Raw genomic sequence first — 25,071 nt, 5'->3', positions numbered from 1 at the left:
GAATGAAAGATGAGGATAGAGCATGAGGAATGTCATTTGCCAGGAGGCAGAGCGCCTAGGTGGCAAAGGCAGAACAGGGTACTTAGAGCAGAGACTAGCAAGGAAAGCTGCAAAGGGACACGGTTAACTCAAACGTCAGCCAGAAGTGCTGTTTACACTGGCAGCTTGCAGTCAAGGCAGGTTTGCTGAGGGAGAAGCAGAGCATATCGTCAGGTTAGGACTGCAGAGGGGGTGAATCTGTTCCAAGTGTCGAACTCCAAGGACTGGGGATGATTAGTGAGAACTCCAAAGTCTTTGGTTGGTTAAAAGCAAAATTATTTTATAAATCTGAACACAAAAGCAACACATAATTATTGTAAAGGATTTGGAAAATAAAGAAAAGCAAAAGAAGAAAATACCAATTCCCTCATATCCTACCACTTAGAGATAAGGTACTGGTGTTTTTCTTCCCAGTCTTTGTTCGTTACATGTTCAAAACTGTGCATAAAGTAATACTATGTTGTTAAAGAGCTCGGCCTCTGGAATCATGCTGCCTGGGTTTGAATCCTGGTTCTGGCATTTAGTAACTATGTGCCCTTAAGCAAAATCAGTTATCCTTTCAGATTTTCAGTTTCCTCATCTGGAAAAATTGGGAGTGGCTTGTCATGGTGGCTTGTGTCTGTAATCCCAGCTACACAGAAGGCTGAGGTGGGAGGATCACTTGAGCTCAGGAATTCGAGGCTGCAGTGAGCTATGGCCATACCACTGCACTCTAGCCTGAGTGACAGAACGAGTCTCCATCTCTATAAAAAGAAAAAATTGGGATGATGTCAGTAACTGTCTCACAAGGATTGTGAGATTAAATGTTATGTTACACCATATATAGCTTTAGCATAACGCTTGACACATTGTGAGCACTCCGTCATTTCAGTTATTCAATGACTATATTATAAATGCTAAATTATATATGCATGTTATATATTATATATAACCACATATTATATATATAAATATATGATATATTTAGTGATTATTTATTGAGCCAGGCACTATTATTTGCCAGGGACTGTTCTAGGCACTGTGTATACAGCAATAAAGAACAAAAAATATGCATACTGCATATGTACTTCTGAGTTTTGCTTTACCAACTTAAATTAAATGAGCATTTCCCCATGTCATTAAATGTCTTAAAAATAACCACTTTAATTGACTGTATAGTATTCCCTTATATTACTCTTCCAGGCCCTAATTGTTGGACATTTCAGCTGTCCGTTTTTTATAAATGAAAATTATGGTACACATTTTTTTTTCTGGATTCCCCCAGCTCCTACTAGATTGAATTCTAAAAGAGGCATTGGTAGGTCAAAAGCTTGTGATGCAGAGAGCTAAATTGCTTTTCAGAAAGTTTTCCATCATCTTCGTTAGGCCATTCCCTCTTCCTACTGCTTAATCTTTGTAAATAAATCCTTTTAAAGTCTTAAATGACTTTATTTTAATGTTCTTTGGTGCTCATGAATAAAAATTACCTGGTTGGATAAGCTCATGAACTTTGAAGAACACAGACTTCTGGAAGGCTGGACTGCTCCTCAGGAGCATTAAGATGGTACTATGTTCACTTGAGAGTCACTGCTAAGGCAAGTGGAAGGCCTTGTCGGGCAGTGCCATGATCTCCTTAGTGATTCAGAACGGGAACTGTGGTGGTTTTAAAATATGACTGCAAATTCTTTGACATACTTCCCATTGAGAGGTGGGGTCTATGTCCCCTTCTGTTGAATCTGTGTGTTGTGACTGCTTTGGCCAGTAAAGTATGAGGGAAGTGATGCTATGTGATTTCTAAGACTACACATAGAAGGCCATTCAGTTTCCACTATGTTCATTTAAATATTCATTATTGGACACTGACCAGCATGTAAGAAGTTTGATTACCTTGAGGATACCAAGCTGTGAGGAAGCCCAAGTCACATGGAGAGGCCACATATAGAGATTTATCTATTCAGTTGTTCATTCCGTTGTATTGCCGAGTAGAATGCCAATACATGACTGTACCACAGTTTGTTTATCCCTTTACCAGTTGACAGACATTTGGGTTGTTCCCATTTGGAGGTTATGACAAACAGAGCTGCTATGAGCATGCTCTTACAAGTGTTTGTGTGAATGTATGCTTTCATTTCTTTTCTGTTGGGTAAATTCCCAAAAGCAGCATTGCTGGGATAGAGGGTAAAGTATGCATAGTTAAATATAAAACTGCTAGATTTTTTTCAAAGTGATTGTACCATTTTACACTCCCACCAACAGTGTATAAATATTCCAATTGTGCCACACCTTTGCCAGCACCTGGTATTGTCAGTCTTTCTATTTTTGCCATTTCAGTGGTTGTGTAGTAGTATTTAGAGGTTTTGATTTGTATTTTCCTAATAACTAATAATGTTGAGCACTTTTTCATGTGTTTATTGGCCATTTATTATATCTCTCAGGGAGTATCTATTCAAATCACTTTCCCATTTTAAATTGGATTATTTGTCTTCTTATTATTGAGTTGTAAGCATTCTCTATACATTATAGATATAAATCTTTTGTTTTATATGTGTGGTAAATATTTTCTCTCAGTCTGTGGCTTACCTATCCATTTTCTGAATGGTGTCACTTGGTGAGAAGAAATTACAAATTTTGATAAAATCTAGTTTATCATTTTTTTCTTTTATAATATTTGTCTTCTGTGTCCTAAGGATCCAATCCATTTTTAAGCTCAACTCCTTAACTGGTCTCAAATCTAGCCCCTCTTCTCTCTTTCCCTTTTGCAAATGACCAACTCCAAGCCACCATCATCTTTTGTCAGGGCCACTGTGAGAGATCCTTAGAGATCCAAAATAGAACTCACAATTTCCAACCCTCCACCCCTGTCCCTACCTGTCCCTCCCTCACTCTTCCCCACCTCTTTAAAAGCACTGCCATATAACTGATCACTCAAGACAAAACCTAGAAGTCATCCTGGGCTTCTCTCTCCCTCACTCCCTATGTTCAACTCATCACTAAGGCCTTTGGATTGTACCTCCTACCTATCTCTCAAATGCATGGGCATTTCTTCATCTCCTCTTCCACAACCTTAGCCCAGGCCACCCTGACTACAGCAGCAGCATATATATTTTTTTCTTTTCTCTTTTTTTTTTTTCTGAGATGGAGTCTCATTCTCTCACCCAGGCTGCAGTGCAGTGGCATGATCTCGGCTCACTGCAACCTCGGCCTCCCGTATTCAAGCAATTCTCCTGCCTCAGCCTCCCGAGTAGCTGGGATTACAGGTGCCCACTACCATGCCCAGCTAATTTTTGTATTTTCAGTAGAGACGGGGTTTCACCATGTTGACCAGGCTGGTTTCGAACTCCTGACCTCAAGTGATCCACCCATCTCAGCCTCCCAAAGTGCTGGGACTACAAGCATGAGCCACCACGTCCAGCCTACAGCAGCAACTCTTAACTACTCTCTCCAATTCCACTCTTGCTCCTTCCAAGCCATTCTCCATTGAGAAGCAAGAATGATTTTTCCATTTATCTACTACTGTCTAACAAAGCATCCCAAAACACTTAGCAGTGTAAAACAACCACCATATTTTGTGCCCCAAGAGTCCAGGGGTCAGGAGTTCGGAAAAAGCACGGCAGGGAAGGCTTTTCTCTGCTCCTTGATGTCTGGGCCTCAGCTGAAAAGAGATGAATAGCTAAGGACTCAAATTATCTGGAGGCTTCTTAACTCATGTGTCTGGCTCCTGGCCTGAGATGACTTAAAAACTTGGTTCAGCTGGGACTGTCTGCCAGAGTGCCTACATGTGGTCTCTCCATGTGGCTTGGGCTTCCTTACGGCTTGGTATCCTCAGGGTAACCAGACTTCTTACATGCTAGTCAGTGTCCAATAATGAATATTTAAATGAACATAGTGGAAACTGAATGGCCTTCTATGTGTAGTCTTAGAAATCACATAGTATCACTTCCCTTGTACCTTACTGTCAAAACAGTCATGACACACAGATTCAGCAGGAAGGGATATAGACTCCACCTTTCAATGGGAAATGTGTCAAAGAATTTGCAGCCATATTTTAAAACCACCACAGTTCCCATTCTGAATCACTAAGGAGATCATGGCACTGCCTGACAAAGGCTTCTAATTGCCTTAGCAGTTGAAATAGACCACATTGCAAACAATCAGACCAGTGGTTGCCTCTGAGTATGTTTGTACTCACCATAATGGGGCATGAGGGAACTTTTCTGGGGTGATTGAAATGTTCTATATCTTGATAGGAGTTTGGGCTATCCCAGTGTATGCGTTTGTCAAAACTTATTGAATGTTACACTTAAGATTTGTGCATTTCTGTATAAATTTTACTTGTAACAGTTGTAAAGGAGCAAATGAGGGATGGGATGTAGGTACCAGGATGAGACCCGCCACGAGCAATTGCAATGAGTTGGGCATGGTAGTGTCTAGGTAAGCCCCTCCCTGAGAGCAGCAGCTTGGATTCATTGGTTGCAACTGACCTCTGGGATTCCTCGTGGGGGAACTGCCACCAAAGTGAGTGGCCTCTCTCTGGCAAGAAAGTCACCTTTATCTACCTGACCAAAGAGCTACCTATTCCAGCTCAGGGAGAGCCTAAGAGTCAATTGGGGTACACAAGAGCTGTTATTGCTTTGCGCTTAACATACAAGAAGAACCATTAGGAAATTGATTCTATTTCTGATGTGAGAAATTTCTGAGTGAACCTAAATCACTCCAGTTCTTGGCTCTGCCCCTATGCTCTCCTCCTCCCAGTTTACTGTTGTCTTCCACTTGGAACAAAGCAGTTGTTAGGCTTCAAATTTGCCTGAGGATGGTCTATTATGATCAGCCCAGACACAATGAGGGAGAAAGCTCTTACTGTTGCATAATTATTTTTGGTAATTAGTAGAGCTGGGGAGTATGAAAATGACTTCCAATGTTTGTGGCTTAATAGCATGACTCTGTTTTCTTTGCAACTTTTCTCCAGTGCAAAATTTCGCAGTCCCACAGGCATGCTCATTATATTAGTCCCCCCTTATCCACAGTGGATCTGTTTCAAGACCGCCAATGGATGCCTGAAACCACAGATAGCATCAAGCAATGTATATATTATATTTTTCCCTATACAGACATATCTATTGATAAATTTAAACTTATAAATTAGGCAGAGTAAGAGACTAACAACAACAATAATACAATGGAAGAATTATAACAATATACTGTGATAAAAGTTATGCAAATGTGTTTGAACTCCCTTTCTCTCTCAAAATACCTTAGTATATATAATATTTTCAGACCATGGTTGCGAGTAACTGAAACCGTGGAAAGGAAAATCACAGATAAGGGGGGACTACTGTTTGTAAAAACAACAAAAATAGCTTTCTTTTTCTTTTTCTTTTTCTTTTTTTTTTGTAGGCTCAGCAGCGATCCGGTCCAGGGGAAAGTGAAGAAAATGCAACCTGTTTAAGGACAGCCCTGTTTTTCTTTGAGATTTTTTTCCTGCCATGACTGCTAATGAATGACCCAAGATGTTCTTGTCGCAGTGTGATTTTTCTCTTGCTTGTTCCTAAAGAGAAGCCAAGAAGCTGAGGAATTAATGATGTCACAGTAAAATTGTAGGGGTTACACAACGTGATTCTGGAAGTTAGGCTGCTGAATTTCAGATAGGAGTCAGCAGAAGCTGGGTTTCTGGGGAGAAAAAGATGCTGCGTTAAAGCCAGCATTTTTTGATGAATGCAAAGAAATGTGCCTGTTAACATAGAGTGCTTCTTTCTTAAAGCAGGTAGTCAGGGTTTGCACTGAAAAAATCAAAGAGTTTGCCTTGGAAGTGCTGCATGTTGATGAGCCAACAAAGATGGTAGTCGTGATATGGCTGTTCTGATAGCTCCTCTCTGTTTCTCATCACTTACATTGACTCCAGCTTCTTTTCTTATTAAGCCATATCATAAATGTTTACAAATCAGCATCTAGAGAAAGCACTGGGAGTCAGGAAGCCTGGGTTTGAGGCTTGGGCCTCTCATTAACCAGCTGTATTACTTGAAGCAAGTCATGTAACATCCTATGTCTTAATCTCATCATTTAGAAAGTGTGGAGGATAGCACCTATCTATGCTTATCCCTCTCCCCAGGATTATTATCAGAAGAAACACAGAATAATGTGAGGCAAAGTGCTTTACGAGAATATAATACAAATACACCCGGTATCATATCTGTGAAATGCTTGTCTCATACACAGTACTTATGTGACCAACCAATGACAATGGGTTGTTAGTTGGTTACTCATGCTGGAATTAGGCATAAATGTTTTTGTGGAGGATAGCTGGAGTGAAATCATGTAGCCATGGATTGAGCTAATTGCTGTCCGGTATATATCTGTAAGCCCCAGGAGGGGTAAATGCAATCTCATTGCCAAATGGTCTCTAGGATTTGAGTGGCCAACAGCCAAGTAGCTGCCAGTTGGTTGTTTGCATGTAGTAAAGGGGTCACACCACACATACATTTCACTCCATCTCTCTTGTGCATGTTGGTAAAGATGCAATTTCCTCCTGGGAAGCCAGAGCTACTTGCAGAAGACTGCATGTTAAAACAGGAGGTGTCTGATGCCTGGGAAGGGTAAGAGAGGCACCAAGATGAGGGAATGCACCCAGCTCTGCGTCAAAAAGAGTTACTTAACTCTTCTACCCAGACTGATTGGGAGGTGGGGTTTCTGGTTAACCAACTGCTTTGCTTAATAGATATTGTGCCACATGAATGGATGGCACATGCATAAAGGCACGAGAACACAGCAAACATCTTATGGCAAAATTATATTCCATGCAATCGAATGTGCCTTTGTTGATTCAAAAACCACTTTGGGATCTTGCAGCTTCTCTCAGCAGCCACATGAACCAAGGTACCACTACATTGTAGATAATGCCACTTTACATTTATAGGCTGCTTTAGTGTCTGCATGCAGCATAGAGCACTTTACAGTGTCCTATCCTCTTATCATGATTTTGAGTGTCACAACAGCCCTGTGCAGTAGGTACTGTGATTTTCTACATTCTTCTGATAGAAAACAGTTCAGAGAGGTAAAATGACTTTCCTCAGGATTATACAGCTAGAAAGGAGAAGAACTAGGACTCAAACCCAAGTGATGTGGCAATGACAGGAATCCTGGGGTCTAGTGTGCAGAGCAAGCCAATTTCAGCTATATTGCAGGCTGTGGAAAACCTATCTCAGTACTTAAAATAATACATATTTTCCTAAAGAACAGAGGAAATAATTAATTTTTCTTGGTTTTGACATGTGGGCCAATACTAGGAATTGAGTAAGCACTATTACCATTATTCCAAGGGGTTTCACTAAGCTCTCCATTTTTACACATCACTACAGTGTAGTGATAATGTAAGTCACTCCATTCCTCCTCTCCTTCTCACTGCCTGCCTCCCTGTTCAGCCCCATCTTCTCTAAGAGTAGATGCAGATATTATTACAGAAAAATGATTATAGTTGTAGACAGCTGCTAATGCTGATCCATGTGGCATTTGACATGGTCCCAAAAATGGGAGAAGAAAAGAAGCCAAATTGAGCGCTTCCTTTGACCAGTGACTTTCATCATCAATAAGTAGTTGGATGCCTTCTGTGCAAGTAAAGGGAGAAATGTTTGCCGAGGACATTTCTAAACTGACAATGAATAATAGTATTAGGAATGTCATCAGGCTGAGAAATCTCTTAGCAGCAACTAAAAAAGCGAGACTATATTCACTTTATATTGACTTTACTGAGGATGTACTCACATCTTCTCAAGGGTTCCAGGCTGGGAATAGATTTCTGGTTTGTCTCATAATCATAAAAACTTCATCAAGTCAAAGTGTGTATTCAGCAGCTCTCCCAGGGCTATACCCATAACCGTTACTCACAAAGTCTTTCATCAATGCATGCTTTAAATGGTTACCAATTGATATTTATACATTTCTTACTCCTCCTAAAGAATGGCGCAGGGAGAATTTGCAGCAATATCCAGGCAGGATATTGAACTGGTGAAGCATTTTACCTAAATGGGGATTAGGTCTCTGCTGTAGTACAAAGGAAAGGAATTCTCTAAACAAGTCTACAAGGGCTCTGCGAGTGGCTCTTATGACTTGACATTGGGGCCGCTGACAGGTTATGGGAATGCCATTAGAAGCTGTTTCACTACTTGAATTTCTAAACGAATACGAGACATTTTGAAGAGAGGTGCAGGGAAAAAAACTCTGGTCTCAGTACCAGGGAACTTTATGTAGAATTACTCTTTGCCAAATGTGGTGTTTCCACAAACTTCCATTGCAACAAATGCAGCTGTTGAGAGGAATTGTACTCATGATCTGTGATTCACTAGTGGTGGACCACATGCTGGCCTGAAAAATGGCAAACTGGGAATGCTCTCTCTCTGGCTGACAGTCTCCTGGGAGCTACGGAAAATGCAATTTCCTTATTATCAATTTGAGTTTTCATGTGGCTCACCAAGAAGCAAATTTCCCAAGAACCAACAGTCTCTATGGGAAGAAAATAATATGGCAGAAAAAGAAGGACCTGCTTCCACAGCCATATGTCTTATATTATAACCTATGTCTTCCTGCTTCTATTTATAAACAAAGAAAACTAAATGCATTCAGGGTTATAATGCCACATTAATATTGCTAAAACTTTTCTTTCATTCTTTTTTTGTTTGTTTTTGAGACAGGGTCTCATTCTGTCACCCAGGCTAGAGTGCAGCAGTGTAATCATGGCTTATTGCAGCCTTGACCTTGCAGACTCAAGTGATCCTCCCATGTTAGGCTCCTGAATAGCTGGGGCCACAGGCACACACCACCATGCTCAACTAATTTTTTTTTTTTTTTTTTTTTTTAGAGGCAAGGTCTTACTATATTGCCCAGGCTGGTCTTGAACTCCTGGGCTCAAATGATCCTTCTGATTTGGCCTCCTAAAGCACTGGGATTACAAGCCTGAGCCACTGCACCCATTCTAAAACTTTTCTTGATGCAGATGGATCATGGAAATAGAGCAAATGTGCAGCAAGCATAGGTGACGTTTATGGACCTTGCTAACTTTCTAACAGTGCTTATTACAACGTTTCACTGGCATATAAAATGATTTGGACATTGTCATGTTCTCAGGTTACCTGTGAAACAAATTTCTCTCTCTTGAGGAATATTAAAAGCCAGACTGAGGAAGAGAATGACTAAAGAGCTCTTAGAGGCTTGCATACTCACACACAGAAGTAAGAGATATTTTACTGTGCTTTAACTCTGCTGAAGGCAGCCTAGCAAGAGGGAAAACCCTGGGGAAGAAATTGAGCATTTCCAGTTCATATAGGGATGTGAATTTTACTCACCAACGAGAACATTATAGACACATTTAGTTGATAATGTGCTTTTCACACCAGATCCTCAGTTGGGTAGCCCAGCTGGGTTTCACTTGAATTTGTTACCTTACAAAGTTAAACACAGGTTTAAGACAGTCACAAAAGACTGCATATTAACACAGAGTAGCATCTTAGACCAACTTCTTGAGATCTATAAGAGTTAATTCAGTTGGCTATCAGAGATAGAAACGTGGGAGGTTGGCAATGAAAAGTGAGAAGAGAAAGGTGGTGGAAAAGTTCAAGAGTTCAGTGAGCCCCCCAATAAATTGCCAAAAATATTGTTCCCTGGATTATTCAGAGTGAAATTTTCAATAGAATCTACAGGCAAATGCTAGACATCATTAGTGCCTCTGACAAATGGTTCAATCCACTGTTTGCTTTACTGGAAAGAAAGATCATGAAATCCTTTTTCTCTATTGCTTGTTGATTACAGTGCTCCCAGAATTTCAAAGGCAATATATAATCCAAGGGATATGACATGACGTTTAATTATAGCATCAGCCCCATTCCGAATGGCTTTTGGTTTTCTTCCATACTTGCTCAGGGGCTAGCCATAGGTTGGCCATTGCTTGCTCAGGCTATTTTGAAGTCCCTCCCTGCCCTTTTCTTTTTTTTTTTTTGCAACTCCCACATCCAGAAAGTCTCATTGTTTGGCCCAGGGATGTTAGGTTGGCATAATATGCCCAGCACCAAAAAACAATTCTTCTTTGTGTCCTTTGTCTCACTCAAATGCAAAAAGCTTGACACTTAATGAGAGTGTTAAATTAAAGTGATGTGCTATTTGCATGAAGGTAATTGATCCATGAAACATACATCTTCCTTAGCAATGTGGTTTGGTACATCAAGCTTATGTTGAGATGACTACTTCCTGGGCAATAAATATGCTAGAATATTTTATCAGTAGGGGCAGGAGAGACAGCTTGAAAGATGTATTTCAAGGTGGTGGCAATGACGGCCAATTGGCAATCAGTTTGCCAGTGCCCATTTGTCTCCAAGAGGCCACCTAGCAAAGGGGCTTGTTCTCTCCTCTCACAGACATACATGAGACAGATTATGAATAGAGTTTTATACCATAAATTAACTTGTTACTGGAGTAAAAAGTGAAGGAGAGTTGCAGTGAAAAGTAGTTTTTTCCTGTTTCACTGTGAGTAACCCCCAGGAAGCCAGTTGGGTTCTGGTCACTCCAAATCAAAGGCCAAATAGCAACTGGTTTCCACTTATAGCCCTTCCAGGGTCTATGAACGTCTCTTGGAGAGTGCACACTTTCTGGAACTTATCATTACACTTTGAGGAATTTTTCAGGGAAAAGTTCTTCAATTCAGAAAGAAACCTGATTTCTCATTGTCTGTTCACCACAAAATTTTGAAAAGGCAGACCAAATGCTAAATGTTGAAAAGGAGGAAGAAACCCAATTGTCAAATTGCCTTCAGAGCCTGTCGCACATTCCTTTGAATCTCCTCAGTGGTGACAAATCTTTGTCCTCAGAATAGGCTATATTTGAACAAACAGCTAGAAGTCATCAGAGCCCACACTGGTGGATAAGGTGGGTAATCACGCTTGGTGATGAATGTTTTGGATTTAGAAATGAACGGTGTCTCTGGGAAGGACTTTCCTGTGTGGCTTAAAAGTGAGTTTTGGAGGAAGTTGTGACAAAAAGTGCAGCAGAAAGTTTGGAGCACTGTTTATGTCCTTGAAATCAGTGTATCCTCCCATGGGTACAACTCAGAGTGGCATCATTCAGTTGGTTTTGGTGGTTGGTTGAAAAATGGAAACCATATTTTGACTTTGTATTCATATATTATGTGAATGTGGGATATAACACCTGGAGCTCTTTATAATATTTGCCCAATTCTGAAAACACAATTCTTGTTTTTTTCTTTTTTTTTTTTTTGTGAGAGGGTCTCTCTTATGTCACCCAGGCTGGAATGCAGTGGCATGATCATGGCTCACTGCAGCCTCCATCTCCCAGGCTCAAGTGATCTTCCCACTCAGGCCTCTTTATTAGCTACCACTAATAAAGCCAGCTCTGCCACCACACCTGGCTAATTTTTAAATTTTTTGTGGAGACCATGTCTCACTACTTTGCTAAGGCTGGCCTCAAACTCTTGGTTTCAAGCAATCCTCCCACCTCGGCCTCCCAAAGTGTTGGAATTACAGGCATGAGCCACTACACTCAGCCTGAAAACACAATTCTTAGGGGTGGTGTGGGAAAGCAGAAAGGATCAGACAGACCTAGTTTCACTTACTAGTTCTGTTGAGTTTTGAGCTAATTTTCTTTATCTGTAGAGTGAGGTAACAGTAATACCTACTTCACCATATAGTACTTTTTATGAGTATTGAAGGAGACCATGTACATAAAAATATGTAGTGCCATGCCTGGCACATATTAAAGACTCAACTAATTGTAGCTATCATCATCATCGTTGTCATGATCATCATCATCATCATCACTGCTGCTGCTATTATTACTATTAAGCAAACATCCAATGGTCACAAAATGATTAGAAGACTATTTTGTAAGCATCCACTGATAGGATGGCACTGCTTCAGTCAGGGGATATGGGAGTGGAGGAGGGAGAGGCAAGGTCGTGGTCAGACGAAACTCTGAGGACAGAGTGAGGGTGATTTGGGCTTTGCTATCTCCATCTGTTTGTGGGATTTCCATTTTTAGCAGGTAATGTTTGTTTTTTAGGGAAGTTTGTAATGAGAGATTTGTTTAGAGTTTATTATGCAAATAGTTAGGGGTCAAAAAACAATATTGATGCTCTCCTCAATTACGCTAGAAATATTTAAAACATTTGGACAATTAACTACTTTGTTTATATGAACACTATAATAAATTAAAACATACTAGACTGGTCAGAAATCACCACAAAAAAACAAATAAACAAACAAAAAACCCAGGATCAACAAGGTGAAATTTTAACTGGAGCTGAGGTTTTTTTTTTTTTTCTCTCCAAGTCACTCTGTGCCCATCAATTTTGTGCTGTTAGGTCACTTTTGCCTTGGAGTCCCCCTTTAAAAAAAAAAAAAATAACTGATGAGTTTTACAGTAATGAGGATATTTAAAAGTAGACTCTGGGGTTTTAAAGATGTATTATGAATATTTTTCATATGCAGAAAGTGACTTAGTTGATGCACAAACTTAGGCAAAATTCACATGGAATGACTTTGAGAGAGCTCCCGGTAATAAGAGATATGGTTGAGATGAGCAGCTGCAAATTTCTACTTGCTGTTCTTTAGGGGGAGTAGTACATTTCTCAATATCAATTGGAAGACAATTAGTGGGGAAATGCTTGTCTCATACACTTCTGCCTCCTTAGCCTCCTACCCTGAAGTAAAGCTCACTAGCAGGATAATAAATTAAGAAGATCCAGAAGTCATGCTAATGGAGGAGACGTATGTGTGTTGAGTACAGGCCTCCATTTGAAAGGAAAGGCACCATGGGAGACGCCTGTGCCTGTTGGATTTATTCCACTCCACCAAGACTCTCTGACCACTATAGAATCGTCATCTTCTATTTTTTTATTGTGATAAAAAGCACATAACGTGAAACTTACCATCCTAACTATTTTTTAGTATGTAGTTCAGTAATGTTAAGTATATTCACATTGTTGTACAACAGATCTCCAGAACTTTTTCAGCTTCCCAAACTGAAACTCTAGACCCTTGAAATACCAACTCTTATTCCTCCCTTCCCCCAGTCTACTTTTTGTCTCTATGAATTTGACTACTCTAGGTATCTCATGTAAGTGGAATCATACAGTATTTGTCTTTTTGTGACTGGCTTCTTTTACTTAGCATAATGCAGAATTTCTTTTCTTCTGAAGGCTGAGTAAGATTCTATTATATAGATATATTACATTTCATTTATCCATTCATCTATCAATGAACATTGGATACATCTCATTTTAAAGGGATCTTTCCTGCACTGACCCTACCTTACATTCCCACACAGCATAAAATTTGAAAAGATTCTGAAGGCAATTAGGGAAAGTGCATTTCATGAATTAGCAAAATGAGAGAAGAGAGAAGAATATTATTTAATTTGTCCTGATTCCTGCATGCTGACGAAAACCCATAGCTGAAGTATGAATCAAAAATGTCTTGGGCTTGGGATTTTCTCCAAATCTCAGTTTTCATAGACACAAGAGTCCCCCCTCCTTTTTTTTTTTTCCTGTTAACACAACCTCTAAAAAATAATGAACAGGTTTTCAAACTGCATAATATTTAGCTTGTCGATAATACAATAAAAAGAAGGATTGTGTATGAAAACCTCTAGCACACTGGTTAGTGACATAGAAGACTTAACAAATATTGAATAGATTAATTGTTAACATATAATTAACTATTTCATGAATATGAATCGTGTGCCTTCTATGTGCAAGGCCCTATTGAGCATTCGATATAAAACATTTGGCAACTGGGAGGAGTTTAGAACTATGAATCAACATAGCTACTTTTTCCTGAGCTTGTCAACAAACAAACAAACAAACAAAAAAACAAAGTCTGAGAAAATTTGACAAAGGCTGTTTATTCATAAACTTGTGACCGTCATTTTCATTTTAGTGGGGGTACAAAAGTGTTAGAAAGGACAGTAAATTTTAGAATATAAAAGAGTAAATACTGAGAAAGCCTCTGATTGGCAAACATTTTATTAGAGTAGGAATTTTAAAATGAGGGGAGACTTCGTAATGGGTCTTCAGGTATATTTGGCAGTCCTTGGTTGGCTGCAAGGGGCAAACAAGCAGTTTGGTGACATTTCAAAAGAGAAAAAAAAATTCAATGTTAAGGGTAGAGGATTTTCTGACTATTTCCCTGAATAAGTAGGGGTTGATGGGGTGTCTTTGGTGTCAAACAGTTGTCACGGTCCTTACAGTAGAGGTTTGTCATGCAAGTGGCTCTCGAACACCTTCTATATGTCACGTTCATAGCCTATGTTACATCACTCTAGTCAGCACAGCAAAACTGGGAAAGAAATGTATTTCAAAACGAAGAAACTGAAGAACACAGAGTCTAAATAACTTGTCTGATGACACAGCAGGTAAGTTGCAAGGTCAGGACTTGAATCCCTTACTCTGAACCCTTCTTTGATATTCCCTAGAAAAGGTGATCTATAGGGAAAGATGGGAAAGGAAACACACCAGTTCTGTTACAGAAAAGAAGGCTAAGACATGTGCATGGTGGGGAGGCATTTGTTCTTACCACTGAAATTATCATCATCATCATCATCATCATCATCATCATCATCATCCCATTAAACAATATTTATGAAGTGCCCCGACACTATATGCTCTATGAGGGCTTTTGGACCCCAGTTGAGAAGTAATAGATTTGTTTTTCTCAGTGCAAAGAAGAACATTTTGTGATTTTTTTTTATTTGGTCTTACAGTTTTTTCCTATCTTAAGATAATCCAACTTCATTTTTCTTCAATTGCTATTGCTTCTAAAAGGAAAAATGAAAACAATTGCAGAGCAAAATGCTTCTCGGCACCAATATTCTGCATTGTCATTTCTCAGAAGTTCCAACAAAAGATTGGAAAGAAAATTTTGTTGGGTCAGTGAAGGAAAAGAGTGAATGACTCTCATCTTAGGCATCTAAGCAAGGCTTAGATGATCTTGATTTTGAATTTGATGGGTGAGAAAGCAAAACAGCACACTTCAAAGTAATGTATTCTGCTACGTTCAGTTTAGGGCCCTAAAACGAAGGAGGGAGCCAGTAGAACTTTCTCCAGAAGTTTTCGGTTTGCATATTGCTTGGACTAAATAATTTGAACTTTAATCTAACAGGTGCCAAAAAGCAATGAACCTAATTGTTCTTCTGCCCCACCCATAGGACATTTCCCAACTAGTTTCTGGGCAAAAGGGAAAAAAGTTCCATCTTGGAAACAACCACAGTCATAGTCACAACCACAACCTCAAAACAAGGGATTCAAAAGCCATAAGTAGACAAAGTATCACCTAAAATCCTATGAAATGTGCCTTGCCTTCTTTCTTTCTTCTTGGTCCTGACTTTCTTTTTCTTTCTTCATGTGGGTTTGTCCCATTCATTCTCCATCGGCATCCAGCAGCACTGCCAGCATTTCTGTTTGAGGACCTATGAGAGATATATGGGTGTGTAAGAACTTCAGGCAGACAGGGAGACATCTGCTCCTCCAACTGTTGAATGTGCAGGAGGGCAATGAAAAGCTTGATCATCACACCTGCCCTTTACTGAATGCTCACTGTGCTCTGGAAAGGGCATATATCTTGTCTCTTTTAATCTTCAGCAGAACTCAGTGGGGTAGGTACTATTAATAGCATCCCCATTTTACAGGTGAGGAAACTGGGACTCTGGGAGGTTATGTAATGTGCTCAGGGTCACACAGTTAGGATGGGGTGGAGTTTGGATGCAAACCCAGATCTGTCTGCTCTGTTGGACCTGATGTCTTGAGATTTTGCTCTGACTCAAATGCCTAATCCACATGTTAAGTACTAAAACCTGCTCACTGAAGACTTGTGAAAGTTCTGCCTTACAAACATGTTTAGAATAGAAATTCTGGAGACCTTGAGGAATTGGTTTGCAAAGGCTGAAACAAATCTACAGATGATCAACAGCCTCCTTCCTCCAGTTTTGGGGACTTTGGCCCTTTAGAGGAAAGCAGGAATCTGAGCACAAATATATTAGGCACATGTGCTTCAGTGGGTGTGCAATGACAGTTAAGAGAAAGTAAACTGGATCTGGAGAAACACCAGCAGGTAGGATCTGGATGTCAAGTTTGAGCTGACCTCATTTACTCCCCGCATTTTACTGATGAGAAAACTGAGGCTGAGAGAATGCCAGAGGGGTTACCAGGTGAATTAGTGGCAGATTATGGACTTGACTCTGGGTCTTCCAGCCCTGAATTCTTCAGTCTGACTTTTGCTGCCTGACTTTTCCCTGGGACATTTCTTCTTTTTTGAGCATCAATTGCTAGTGACAAGAATTGGTAGCAGCAGGCCTGGGAGCTGGGAGTGGGTGCTTCTGCACTTTAAGATGGAGGGCAAACAGAAGTGAGGACCAGTTCTCTTGAGGTAACTTTGAGGAACTGAGGTCCAAAATAGTAGTGCTAATTACAACCATCATTTTGCTGCCTTGATATGGCATTACCAGTTTGACTCAGTTGAAAAACTTAAGTGTAGACTGTTGTCTGTCATAAAGCAGCCATTTGATCCTAGTGCCTGATATTTAAATATCATCTGCAGTCCAAATCGGGGTGCATATGGCCATCTCAGGAAAGTCCCAGGTGACTCTTGTTTCTGTCATAAAACCCAAGCACATTTGGACACAATTATCAACATTTCTCTTTTAATGAGTCTGATTAATCCATACAAACAGTTGAATGTACTGCTTATTAACAATCCCCATGTGAACACTTCACAGCAGTACTTTTCTTTCCCCCATTGAATATCATAAGGTTTCCAGAGAAAAATCAATACAGCTTTGCAAACAGAACCTGAAAAGATCACTAAGGTCTTTCTTGGCCCTATTTGCTTTCTGTTGCTCATGTGTCGCCCTCCCTGCTCCCACAGCATCTTATGAAAAAGCCTTTCTACATTGAGAAAACACAAGAGCAGGTCAGGGGAGGCATTTTACAGGGGCTTCTTCATCCTGACTTTTGTATTTACACCTCATTTCTTTTCAGGCTCTGGATGGTTGGGCCAGTGCTAATTGGTGCAGCTGGTTTGACATTTAAATGAGTTGAGTAGCAGGTGGAGTAACTGATGGGGGACAAGACCCCTGAGAAAGCCAGGGATGTGGCTGCTGGGGAGAGGGAAGAATCTCGTGGAGCCTGTGTCTTCCAGAGGCTGCTAGCAGCAGAGTAAAACTCCCCTCCTCCACCTCGCCAGGCCTTGGGGCTCACACAACCACCCAGATTCCTTATAACCTATGGCCACCAAACACCACTGGCACAGCCCATTTCAAGTAACCCTGAGCTATAAAAGTCCACATGTCCACAGATGCTCTAAGAGGACATTTTTTTCCCTTGTTAAGATGATTTGCTTTAAAAAAAAAGGAGTCACCATGAGAAATCCTATTTATTTATTTATTTATTTGTTTGTTTGTTTATCTATTTATTAGAGACAGGGTCTTGCTGTGTTGCCCAGGCTGGAATGCAGTGGTGCCATCATAGTTCACTGAAGCTTCGATCTCCTGGGCTCAAGTCACCCTCTTGCCTCAGCCTCCAAGGTACTTGGAACTACAGGTGCATGCCACCATGCCCAGCTAATTTTTGTTTTTTATTTTTTGTAGATAAGAGGTCTCCCAATGTTGCCCAGGCTGGTCTCGAACTTCTGAGCTTAAGTGATCCTCCCACTTTGACCTCCCAAAGCCCTGGAGTTATAGGCTTGAACTACCACCCAGCTATGGAATGCTTTTAAAAACAAAGCTCTAAGATAGCACTACCCTTGTGCTTGATGTGTACCACAAGACTGATGGTGAGGGCTTGGGTTGTCATGTTACTAGTAATGGACCAAAGTTTCAGTAACTCAAGAAGTTTAAGCACATTCAGAGCTGACCCTCTATTTATGTTGCCCTCATTTAATCGCACCTGAATCAGTTTCCCAAAATGGCAGAGAGTGAGGAAGTATGGCTAGGGATGTGGAAACAGCAGGGACTACAGGTTTGCCTATGCCTTTTTCATGCATGGATATGTCCCATAAGGCAGGAGAATCATTGTGAAGAAAAAAGGTGGAGAGATGCTGCTCTTGAATATCAAGGGCACATTTTATGTTTGGTGGGAGGTAGTAGTAAGGATGGAGCTAAAAAAAAAAAAAAACAGAGAATAGAAAGAGATTGTCAGAATCTTGACTCAGTTCTGCTACTAACAAGCTGTATGATGTCAGGCAAGTCATTAACCTTAATTGGAAATTAAAGGAAATTGCATCAGATCTTTGCTACTCAATGTGTGGTCCATGGGACAGCAGCATGTATATCACCTGGTTGCTTGTTAAAAATGCTGCCTCTGCCCCAGCTCTACTGAATCAGAATTTGTATGTTAACAAGATCCCATGTGAATTTATACACATTAAAATTTAAGAAGCATTGGACTAGATCATTGGGTCTTAACCCTGGCTGCACGTTATAACCTAAGGAGTTTTAATAAACACTGATGTCTGACTCCAGCTCATATCAATTAAACCAGAATCTCTTCTGCTGATTCTATTGTATTTTATTTATTTTAATAAGCATTTATATCCTGTTCACTTATGTGCCAGACACTGCTTTACAAATATTAGCTTGTTTAATCCCCATTACAGCCCTATGAAGAATGGGCTATACCCATTTTACAGATGAGTAATCTGAGGGACAAATTTCCTGTTTAAGGACAAACAGGCATTCTGGCTACAGTGTTTGTGCACTTCACTTCCTTACTATGAATTTGATTATCTCTACGTTCTGACCCAGCTCTGGCATTCAGCATCTACAAGTTTCCAAACTGTAACTGAAGGTTTAAAGTTGGGAAAAAACCAGGAACTGGGAGTGGAATGCTGCTGTATTTCTGATATTTTGATGCGGTGTCTCTTGTATGCTGGCAGCATGAGGTGGGTCTCCTTGGGCCTCTCTTGTTCTTCCCTTGCAGACTCCTTAGTGGGCCCCCTTTCCTTCTTTCATGGCTTAAATGTGAATGTTGCCTAAGGCTTTATCCTAAGCCATGGTCTTCTTCTGAACTCCAAAACTATATAGGCAATTGCCTATTTAACATTTCCATCTGGGTCACTTATGGGCATCTCAAACTCAACAGATCTAAGACCAACCCCATCACCCTTTTTTTTTTTTTCTTTCTTTCTTTCTTTCTTTCTTTTTTTTTTTTTTTTTTGAGATGGAGTCTCGCTCTGTCACCCAGGCTGGAGTGCAGTGGTGTGATCTTGGCTCACTACAACCTCCGCCTCCTGGGTTCAAGTGATTCTCTTGCCTCAGTCTCCTGAGTAGCTGTGATTACAGGCACATGCCACCACACCTGGCTAATTTTTTTTGTGTGTGTGTGTTTGTGTGTGTTTAGTAGAGACGGGGTTTCACCATGTTGGCCAGGCTGGTCTTGAACTCCTGACCTCAAGTGATCCACCTGCTTGGCCTCCCAAAGTTCTGGGATTACAGGCATGAACCACCGCACCTGACTCCCATCACCTTTTTTGAAAACTATTCTGTCTCCAGTGTTCTATGCCACAGTGAATGATATCACCATCCACTCAATCACCCAAACTAATCATTTGGGCCTTAAGACTCCTTCCTTCCTGTCATTCGTCTTCCTCTTCTTTGAATTTGAGATGACTCCCAAATCCCTGGCCCAGATCTCATTCCTGAGCCACATGTACATAAGTCCAACTGTCTACTTGACATTTCCACCTGGGTGACCAACAGGCACTCCAGACTCCACAAGTGTAAATCAGAACTCGCCATTCATTCTTTTATAAAACTTGCATTTCTCTCTTAGTGGCTGGATCTATGGAATGTGGGGAAAGGGGAACGCAAGAATAAGATCCAGGTTTCTGCCTTAGCCCTTCTGTCTTAGACTTGTCATTCATTGAGATGAGGAAGACTGAGGGAGTGGCAAGTTTACTGATATAGTATGTGCAGGGGGAGAGGGAGATTGATCCTCTGTTTAATTTCAGATTCAAGTGGAGAAGACAAGTAGGCAGTTGGATACATGAGTCTGGAGCTAGGATAGAGGTTGGAGCTCAAGATACAAATTTGAGAATCACCTTTGTAAAGAGGTTCTCTTTTCTTTCCCTTTTTTTTTTTAAACACAAATCATGGGGCTACATGAGATCATCTAAGGGAAAAATATAGAAAAGAGAAGAGGGGCCTAGGACTCAATTCAGTCCTTAGTCACTCCCATATCAACAAGTTGGGAAGAGTAGGAGAATGAGCCTGGTAAAGAAGAAAGGGAAGCCACACAGGTAGGAGAAAACTCTGGGGAGTGAGGTGTCCCAGGAGCCAAGGGGAAAGAGAATTTCAAGAAACAGGGAGCAGTCAGTGGATCAAATGCTGTTGAGATGTTCAGTAAGATGAGGATTGAAAATTCACCATTGGACTTAACAAAAGAGAGAAGGACTGGAGAAAACATTGATATAGAGAATAAGGCAGGAAAATGTGGAGCACATTAGAGGAATAGGAATTACTTAAATTTACCTTGAGTGTAGTGTATGTGAAAGGGGTGCTGTGTGTTGAGAAATACAGTTGGAAATGTTGATTGGGAACCAGGCAGTTAGAGGGCTTTGACTGACAGGTTCATGTATTTTATCTGGAAGGCAGTGTGGGGTGGGCCGAGAGCACCAAGAGGTGTTTTGGCAGGTGAATATCATGATCAGAACTGCAGTTATGGAAGACGTGTCTGAAAGCAGACCATGAGAGCTTACCTTTTCCTCTGAAGAGTATAAGGCATTAGAAATCTCTCTTCCATTTAAACAAGTAAGTAATAAGGAGTCACATTCAAAAATCTGTTCAAATGCTTGGCAAAACAAGTGAGGTTTTATCTTGTCACTGTTCCGCAGTTCTGCTGTGCGTTAGGATAGCCATGGTCTTAGGTTAGTGCTTGGCAGCATCCTACCTCTAGTTTTCAAGCAGAGATTGAGAGGGTCAGGCAGACCAGTGACTTTCTTCCCTTTCTAGGCCTACAGCCAATGGAGAGCACTGAGACACTAAGATCCTGGGGAGAGTTATGTACTTTAGCACTGAAGTCCTTATTGTAACTTCCTTTAGTTTTTCTGCATGACAATCACATATTTCGGGTCCTTAAACCCAGAATAGTTACCAATTACAATGGCAATTTTCCCTGAGATACTGACTTTGTTCTGCAAATGGCACATTCACAATTATATTATTTTTATGCGTCACCATAAAATACTAAGAGTCATCTAACGTATCACTGACAAGAGGTAAGTTTTAGAAAATTTAAAATAAATTGGTAAAAAAGTTAGGTGACTCTTTATTATTATTCTTTTAGAACCAAAACAGCTGCTGCCTGTGATTGAAAATCACATCTGATTGGCTGGTATCGGCCTTTGGGTTATCAGCAAGGGAACTGGAAAAGAGCCCAAACTCATATTTTGTAATCTTTTTTTTTTTTTTCGATCACTTTTCTCCATTATCCTTTGATCATGGAATATAGCTGCAGCCTTCTGTGCTGGCAACTTTTTGGTCTTCTGCCTTCCCAGAAGAGGCCTCTCTCTTCTGTTTCTGATTCATGTACTTAATAACACTTCTGAATATTATCTCTGACATTAAACTAGTGCCATGTGGGGACAATGCCTAAAACCCAGGCTGTTGGTTAAAGGAATGGGATGAGATGGAGGAATTTCTCATTGCTGTTCTGAAAGGAGAGTCTGCCTATAATATGTAAAGAATGACTGTAAGGTCATGAGCTTGATTTTGATTTTTAAACTTGGGAGACTGTATAGGTTACATCTAAGGATGCTCCCATTCCTCAAAAACCACCCGGAAATAGTCTTCCTTGAAATATCCCTTTTCCCTTCAGAGCCAATTTACCAACCAAAAAAGACAACCAGGGCTTACTACTTTGGAGTCACAGGTGGTGCTTGTCTTAACTAAAATAGTGTCATTCAGCCTTCCATCCCACCCCTATTTCCTACTCCCACCCCCACTCCCATCCCCACCCCAGGCAGGCTCTGACAGATCTGGCTCCAAATAGCTTATGACTTTCCAAAACCTTACGTCCTTTCTCAAAAGATGAAGATGTGAAGCCATCAAGAAGGTTGCATGGTTGGGCTGCAGGTCCTGAAGGCAGTTTCCCAGGGGGTCTTCTCTCTGGGGAGTGGAGGGCCTCTTGAGGGGATCAGCATATCAAAGAGCACCCTCGTGTCAATGGTTACGGTCAGTGTCATCTTCCTTAGGAATTTTAAACATATAATAACTTTATGCCTTTTTTAATTACAAAAGTAGTCCATGTTCATTGTGGAAATTTTAGAAAACACCGTCAAAAGGAAGAAAATAAAATTTATTAATAATACACTTCCTACCAGAGATAGTCTCTGTTCAGATGTTGGTGGCTATTTTCCAAGACATTTTTCTAGACACAACACACACTCACAGATATCCATCCATCATTAAGTGCCATCAGTTTTACTTCTTAAATTTATCTTTATGCTTTATTTCTGCTTCCTCTATTACTACCACAATCGAAATATCTCTCACTTGGACAACTGCAATCGCTTCCTAACTGGAATTCCTGCTTCTGCCCTTACCCTTCTCCAAACCTTTTTCCATTGTGTGGCCACTGTGACCTTTCAGAAACACAAATGAGGGGGGCAGAGCAAGATGGCCGAATAGGAACAGCTCCAGTCTCCAACTCCCAGCGCGAGAGACACAGAAGACCGGTGATTTCTGCATTTTCAACTGAGGTACTGGGGTCATCTCAGTGGGGAGTGCCGGACAATTGGTGCTGGTCAGCTGCTGCAGCCCGACCAGCGAGAGCTGAAGCAGGGCGAGGCATTGTCTCACCTGGGAATCCCAAGGGGGAAGGGAATCCCTTTTCCTAGCCAGGGGAACTGAGACACACAACACCTGGAAAATCGGGTAATTCCCACCCCAATACTGCACTTTAAGCAAACGGGCACACAAGGAGATTATACCCACACCTGGCCGGGAGGGTCCCACGGCCACAGAGCCTCCCTCATTGCTAGCACAGCAGTCTGCGATCTAACCGAAACGGCAGCAGCGAGGCTGGGGGAGGGGCGCCCGCCATTGCTGAGGCTTAAGTAGGTAAACAAAGCCGCTGGGAAGCTCGAACTGGGTGGAGCTCACAGCAGCTCAAGGAAACCTGCCTATCTCTGTAGACTCCACCTCTGGGGACAGGGCACAGCTAAACAACAAAAGGGGAAGCAGCAGAGACCTGTGCAGACGCGAACGACTCTGTCTGACAGCTTTGAAGAGAGCAGTGGATCTCCCAACACAGAGGTTGAGATCTGAGAACAGACAGACTGCCTGCTCAAGTGGGTCCCTGACCCCTGAGTAGCCTAACTGGGAGACATCCCCAACTAGGGACAGTCTGACACCCTACACCTCACAGGGTGGAGTACACCCCTGAGAGGAAGCTTCCAAAGTAAGAATCAGACAGGTACACTCGCTGTTCAGCAATATTCTATCTTCTGCAACCTCTGCTGCTGATACCCAGGCAAACAGGGTCTGGAGTGGACCTCAAGCAATCTCCAACAGACCTACAGCTGAGGGTCCTGACTATTAGAAGGAAAACTATCAAACAGGAAGAACACCTATACCAAAACCCCATCAGTACGTCACCATCATCAAAGACCAGAGGCAGATAAAACCACGAAGATGGGGAAGAAGCAGGGCAGAAAAGCTGGAAATTCAAAATATAAGAGCGCATCTCCCCCTGCAAAGGAGCGCAGCTCATCGCCAGCAAGGGATCAAAGCTGGTCAGAGAATGACTTTGACGAAATGAGAGAAGAAGGCTTCAGTCCATCAAACTTCTCAGAGCTAAAGGAGGAATTACGTACCCAGCGCAAAGAAACTAAAAATCTTGAAAAAAGAGTGGAAGAATTGATAGCTAGAATAATTAATGCAGAGAAGGTCATAAATGAAATGACAGAGATGAAAACCATGACACGAGAAATATGTGACAAATCCACAAGCTTCAGTAACCGACTCGATCAACTGGAAGAAAGAGTATCAGTGATTGAGGATCAAATGAATGAAATGAAGTGAGAAGAGAAACCAAAAGAAAAAAGAAGAAAAAGAAATGAACAAAGCCTGCAAGAAGTATGGGATTATGTAAAAAGACCAAATCTACGTCTGATTGGGGTGCCTGAAAGTGAGGGGGAAAATGGAACCAAGTTGGAAAACACTCTTCAGGATATCATCCAGGAGAACTTCCCCAACCTAGTAAGGCGGGCCAACATTCAAATTCAGGAAATACAGAGAACACCACAAAGATACTCCTCGAGAAGAACAACTCCAAGACACATAATTGCCAGATTCACCAAAGTTGAAATGAAGGAAAAAATCTTAAGGGCAGCCAGAGACAAAGGTCGGGTTACCCACAAAGGGAAGCCCATCAGACTAACAGCAGACCTCTCGGCAGAAACTCTACAAGCCAGAAGAGAGTGGGGGCCAATATTCAACATTCTTAAAGAAAAGAATTTTCAACCCAGAATTTCATATCCAGCCAAACTAATTTTCGTAAGTGAAGGAAAAATAAAATCCTTTACAGATAAGCAAATGCTTAGAGATTTTGTCACCACCAGGCCTGCCTTACAAGAGACCCTGAAGGAAGCCCTAAACACGGAAAGGAACAACCAGTACCAGCCATTGCAAAAACATGCCAAAATGTAAAGACCATCGAGGCTAGGAAGAAACTGCATCAACTAACGAGCAAAATAACCAGTTAATATCATAATGGCAGGATCAAGTTCACACATAACAATATTAACCTTAAATGTTAATGGACTAAATGCTCCAATTAAAAGACACAGACTGGCAACCTGGATAAAGAGTCAAGACCCATCAGTCTGCTGTATTCAGGAGACCCATCTCACATGCAGAGACATACATAGGCTCAAAATAAAGGGATGGAGGAAGATCTACCAAGCAAATGGAGAACAAAAAAAAGCAGGGGTTGCAATCCTAGTCTCTGATAAAACAGACTTTAAACCATCAAAGATCAAAAGAGACAAAGAAGGCCATTACATAATG

Source organism: Rhinopithecus roxellana, chromosome 7 (assembly GCF_007565055.1).
Source record: "Rhinopithecus roxellana isolate Shanxi Qingling chromosome 7, ASM756505v1, whole genome shotgun sequence".
Classification (NCBI taxonomy): domain Eukaryota; kingdom Metazoa; phylum Chordata; class Mammalia; order Primates; family Cercopithecidae; genus Rhinopithecus; species Rhinopithecus roxellana.
This window is presented reverse-complemented; position numbering follows the sequence as displayed.